Genomic DNA, 6,318 nt, shown 5'->3' with positions numbered 1-6,318 from the left:
TTTCATTTCTCTTTGCAGATACATGAAATTCCACCATGTGCATGTACATGTTGTTTGTCCATTCCTGTGTTGATGGGCATCTTGGCTGTTTCTGTTCCCTGTCGGTTGTAGCTACAGCAGCCGTAAACATTGATAGGAGGCATCACTTTGGTACAGTTTTTCCAGTATTCACCCAGGAGTGGTACAGCAAGTCATGAGGTTGTGTGCTACCCCCCATTGGTGGGGGGGGGCAGAATCCTGTTAGAGTAGCAATAAAAGCCCGTAACTGCTTCTGGTCAAGAGAATAGAATCTCTGTCCTGAGTGAGGAACTTCCAATGGGGCCATGTCAATCACTTGATTAAGGGACCATATTAATCCCACTGATCAAGAATAAGACCACTACCACAATTTAAAGCCAAATTTGAAGCAAGCTTTAATTAAATACTGGCCGGGTGGATGGGCTCTGGCCAGGTGCATACCCAGATTCCCAGGAAATGGCCCAGAATCAAGTACGGCAAGGGCTTAACAAGGAAACCCCATAATTCATTGCATTTCCCACCAGGTCCAATCAGGGGCAAGCATACATCCTGAGATATTTCCTGTCTATGAACCTCTCACCCACATGTGATCAAGCACATCTGGTGCAGATAGGTCAGACAAACTTGTTTAGGAGAATGAAAAACATAAGACTTGTTATCTCCCATAAACAATAGCCTCCAGCATTTCAAGAACTATCTATCCTTCGGCAAAGGGCTTGCAGGCCAGAGGCATTTTTTGTTTCGTGGATCTCTAAAGCATAGTAATTAAAACTTAAAAGGTAACTTTGGCTCTCACACCCACTCCTCAGGAAGGTGGACTCACGGCTCACCTTAGTTGTGCTAAAGAAATAGGCGCGCTTTCTTCTTCTTTGGAAAACACCAAACGGCAAATGACCCCGGTGCAGTAGGAGGACCCAGAGGACCTGAGGACCCAGGCTTCCGGGGAGGATTCCACAGCAGCTTGGTTGTGGTTGAGGCTGTGACTGTTGCTGTGGAACAACTCTTTCTACACTGTGAATATGTATTGGTTAATAAAAAGCTGGGCAGGAAAGCCAAACTGAGAATGATGGAAAGAAGGAGGGTGGAGTCAAGAGAGATTCCAGCCAACCACTGCCCAGAAAGCAAGACATGCTAGAGGACAGGTGAAGCCACAAGCCGCGTGGCAATACATAAATTAATAGAAATGGCTTAATTTATGTGTAAGAGTTAGCTAGTCGCAAGCCTGAACTATTGGCCGAGCATTTATAATTCACATGAAGCCTCTGAGTCGGTTATTTGGGACCAGGTGGTCTGGACAGGAAATGTCCCATTACAGATAATGGTGGAGGCCAATGGAGGTAAAGTCCAAGACAAGGAGTGGGTACCCATCACCAAGCAGGGCCTCCTGGTCAAAGACAAGAAGACCAAGTCCCTGGAGGAGACATACCAGTTCTCCCTGCCCATTAAGGAATCTGAGATTATTGACTTTTTCCTGGGTGAATCCCTAAAGAATGAGGTGGTCATCCCAGTATAGTAGCATACTCAGGCTGGCCACCAGACCAGGTTCAAGGCTTTTGTCACTATTGGAGACTACAGTGATTATGTTGGTCTATGTGTAACATGCTCCAAGGAGGTAGCCACTGCCATCCGAGGGGCCATCATCTTGGCCAAGCTTTCCATTGTCCCCGTGCAGAGAGGCTACCGGGGGAACAAGATTGGCCAGCCCCACACTGTTCTACGCAAGATGCCAGGCCACTGTGGCTCTGTGTTGGTGGGTCTAACCCCATTCCCCCAACCTCAGGCACTGGCATCATCTCTGCTCCTGTCCCCAAGAAGCTGCTGCTGCTGGCCAGTATTGTTGACTGCTACATATCAGCCAGGGGCACTGTCACCTTGGGCAACTTTGCCAAGGCTACCTTTTTCTTTTCTTTCTTTCTTTTTTTTTTTTTTTTGGTTTTACAAGACAGGGTTTCTCTGTACTGTTTTGGAGGCTGGCCTCGAACTCACAGAGATCCGCCTGCCTCTGCCTCCCGAGTGCTGGGATTAAAGGCTACCTTTGATGCCATCTCCAAGACCTACAACTTCCTGACCCCTGACCTCTGGCAAGAGACTGCTTCACCAAGTCTCCTCATCAGGAATTCAGTGACCGTTTTGTGAAAACTCACACCAGAGTCTCTGATCAGGGGACCACCACAAGGAAAATAAAGTAAATTAAGTCTGAAGGGGAAATGCAATATTATTCCTTTAGAGGGATAAGGCAGTTTTCCTTCCCAGAATCCCTGGCTCCTGGCAAGCTCCTACACAGGGCAGTCATGCAGCTGTGACTCAACCTGCTTCTCTGAATCACTAGGAGAGTGTAACTTCGTCCTCTTCCGGCTCCTCTCTAAGGATGCCTTCCCTAGCACTCTGGGCTTCCTTGCATGATCCGTGACAGTTGCTTTTGTCAACTTGACACAAGGCTGAGGAAAAGCCTCCATTAGGTGAGCCTGTGACTGAGTCATTTTGTTGATGATGGGTGTGGGATGGCCTAGTCCTCTGTGGGTGAGGCCATTACAGGGCAGGTGGGCCTAGGCGATGTCAGAAAGCAGACTGAGCAAGCCATGGGAATCACGTCCTGTGGCCTCTGCTTCCACGCCGGCCCCCAGGTCCCAGCACTGACTTCCCTCGGTGGTGGAGTGTGACCCAAGAGCTGTAAGCTGAAGTAAACCCGTCCCTTCTGGAGCTGCTAAAGGCCAGCGTTTACCACAGCAATAGGAAGCAAACTGGGAATGGAGTCTTTCTCGGAAGCTCCCTCCCTGACAAAGGGAGGCTGCTTGTCTGCCATGTGGCTGACCTCTGTGCCCTCAAACAGGAGGGTTTTTTCCTCTTCTCTCCCCGTCTCTGCCTTCCGGCAGCTGCTAAGGTTTGCAGCAGACCGGCCCTGGAGCCTTTTCTTTCCACTCTAATTTGAGACCATTCTTAAATTCTCTCATTAATGAGATTAAGAACCCAAAAGTCCCTCTTATTATGGAGACCAAGTTGGCCTGAAACTCACTATGTAGCCAAGGCTGGCTTTAAACTCATGGCAATCCTTCTGCTTTGACCTCCCAAGTGCTGGGATTATAAACATGTGACAGGGAATCACAGATGATCCCCAGCTCAATTTGAATGCCAGGTTAACAATGGTTAACTTCCAGTACCAAGGTTGCTTCAGTGTGACACAGGATACACTCAAAAAGTCATTTGTGGGGCTGGAGACATGGCTCAACAGTTAAGAGCACTGGCTGTTCTTCCAGAGGACCCAGGTTCAATTCCCAGCAACCACATGGCAGCTCACAACTGTCTGTATCTTCTGTTCCAGGGAATCCAACACCCTCACACAGACATACATGCATACAAAACATCGATGTTAATAAAATACAAATTATATATATATATACATAAATATATATCTATATCCTTTAAAGCCATTTGCCTATCAGACATTCAGGCATAGCTGGGAGTCCTGTGTTTTCATTAATCCTAGCACCCCCAGGGCCAGGCCTGTGAGGAGTTGCCAGGAAATACCAGTAAACCTGCAGCTAATTAAGAGAAAAGCTCCCCCACCCTCCACCCTCCCATCTTTGGGAAACAGCATCTCTCTCTCTCTCTCTCTCTCTCTCTCTCTCTCTCTCTCTCTCTCTCTCTCTCTCTCGAACGCACAAACACCTCTCAGTGGGCTCTTTATTTCCCCCTAGTAGCTGTGGAGTCACCACCTGGTATCACAAAAGGTTGTTGATGCCTGGCACCAACTGGTTCATGGAGACCACTATGTTCTCAAACCAATCTTTGTAAGTCCTGCCCAGACTTTCACCCAGGGCTGCTCCTGAAAGTCAGGTCAGGTGACCTACAAAGACAGTGACATGGGCATTCTGGGGCCTCTGTGAACCTGGGACAGTGCTGTGGGGGTCCACTGGAGAGGGCAGGCTCCTCCCTCTCTGGACACCTGGGATAGAGGAGGAAGGAACAGCTCACGTGACTCCAGGGCTGTTTCCACCGCAATGGCTGCTGACTTAGGTGGGGAACTCAGCCCGACACCCACACAAGGCTATTTCCTGGGTGAAACAACCCAGGCCTGCCCCCACTGCCTCAGCCTCCGCAGGGCATCCACCTGCTCCAGCTCCAGGCAGACTGGCTTCCCTGTGCACCACACCCACATCCACAAGCTTCACTCTGAGAGGACATGCTTAGAGCATGAGTCATCTGCTCCAGGGTTCCACTGGAGGCCAGGCTGGACCCAACTGAGCACTTGGCAGATACCTGTGACCTAGTGGCTTCTCAAGTCCTTTGAGTCCCTTGCTATTGAAAAACCTCAATACACCCCCCCTTCTTTGAGGGTCAGAAGGTCGCCTCAGTGGAAAATTCCCCAAGGTCCCCCAGACAGGGAACAAGGTGTCCGATTAAAAAGAACATCTGGTCCAGAGTGCTGATGCAGGACACCGGCAGGCTGTTAAGATAAGTTTAATTTTGACCTTGTGGTTTCTCCAGGAAGGATGAATTATGCCCGTGCTTCTTACAATACCCCTATTGCTTGCCCAGATCTGCACCTGCAGTGGCTCCACTTTTTACAATACCCCTATTGCTTGCCAAAATTATGTACATAAAAAGAAAACTGTCCTAAAGCCTGGCACGCTCAGCTAGCTAAGGCTGCTGGAGTGTCCGCAGACGCCTGTGTGAACAACAAACCTCTTGCAGTTTGCATCCAACTGTCTGGTTATTGCGCTTGGGACAGTCACGGGGTATTCAGCCTGATAACTTCAGGCCTTTCACTATCACCCCAGAATTCTCATCTCTGGGGACACACTGGGGCACTTTGTAGCTACAAAAGCAACTGTCTCATGTTGGGCAGTCAAAGCCTAGGGTGCTCTCCTCCCAGGGGACACTGTGCCATCCTGAAAGGAGCCAAGCGAGATACTGTGTCCCTCCCTGCTCCCTTTGGCTGCCAGACTATAGAAACAGTGGTCCCCAAGAAACTGCAGTTCCCCGAGGATCTCATGCTGAGGAGGGAAGCCAGATGCAGCTAGAGGAACTTGACTCCCAGGGAGAGACTTTACATAGTTGTGAACTTGTCAGTCCACCTTCAGGAGGGACTAGGACCCAGACAATGAAACTGGGCGGGGCCACACCCCGATGGGGCCCTCAGTTATGCAGGCCTCTGGTCCTGGATTGAAACTTCATGTCAGGATCCTGAAGGTGACTTGGGGGGCGAGGACCCCAAGTTGTCACAGGACCTCTCTGTCTTTCTTCCTGTCTCTGCTTTTCACTGTCACTTGTCTGTTTAATTGGCCTATTGAGGATGGGAAGCCCAGCAGTCAGGGATGCCCTGGCCCAAGCTTTGACCCTGGCAACTGCAGTATCTACACCAGCCCATCAAGCGTGTAGCTGTTTGGGTTTTTGTAGTGCTGGTGCTGGAACCCAGGACCTTCTCCAGGTCAGGCATCGGCTCTGCAGTGAGCAATACCTGGAAAGGAACAAGCTAGCTGGACGGTGGGTCCCAGGCATCCTCTCCTGATAGTGGAGCTCCAGAAGCCCCTGGGGGCCTAGCAGTCAGGGAAGGCTTCCTGTAGGAGGGTACTCTTGAAGTGTCAACCTTGTGAGTAGCTGAGGAGCAGCAAGGTTGTTGCCACTGGGGGAAAATGGCATGTGAGGTAGGCACAGGTCACCTTCCCTGCAGTGCAGGCTGTGAAGCCCATCACAGTGGTGGCCAAGGACCAGAACGGGCTCACAGAAGCCGAGATCTGCAAACAGAGAGCTGGCCCTGCCTTGCCCAGCCCTGCCCATGCTGTGCCATGAAGGCAAGTCACTCCCTGAGCCTCAGCGTCCTCATCTTGTTCACTGTCACCACTAGCCAGTGGATGGGACAGATTGATTGAACAGACTGATGAAGAGGGCAAACCTGTCTGGGGATGAAGGTGCCAGCTTGCCCACCTCTCCAGGAGAAAAACAGTTGCTCCCTGCACCACCCATGGGCTCAGCTGAACAGACAGACAGGCTGATCTCGGGGCTGTTGTCTTGATGGCAGGCTGTGCCAAGCAGGACACTCACATTACCCAGCACTTGGGAGATTATGAGTTGTGGACCAGCATGGACTACAAAGTGAGACCCTGTGGTGGTTTGAAAGAAAATGGCCCCCAAAGGAAAAGTCACTTCATAGTGCTGTGGCCTTGTTGGCAGAAATGTGTCACTGTGGAGGTAGGCTTTGAGGTCTTGTATATGCTTAAGCCACACCCAGTTTCGAAGTTCACTTCCTGTTGCCTGTGGGATCCTCCAGTACCATGTCTGCCTGCATGCCACCATGTCCCA

General features: G+C 50.5%; 1 pseudogene; it reads left to right on the top strand.

The window, feature by feature from the left end:
* Positions 1-1,336: 1,336 nt before the first annotated feature.
* Positions 1,337-6,318, top strand: part of LOC101832579 — a 45,640-nt pseudogene continuing 40,658 nt past the window's right edge.

This window comes from Mesocricetus auratus, unplaced genomic scaffold (genome assembly GCF_017639785.1).
Source record: "Mesocricetus auratus isolate SY011 unplaced genomic scaffold, BCM_Maur_2.0 Super-Scaffold_100007, whole genome shotgun sequence".
NCBI lineage: Eukaryota > Metazoa > Chordata > Mammalia > Rodentia > Cricetidae > Mesocricetus > Mesocricetus auratus.
The sequence above is the reverse complement of the archived record's forward strand: the minus strand, read 5'-3'. Positions and strand labels throughout refer to the sequence as shown.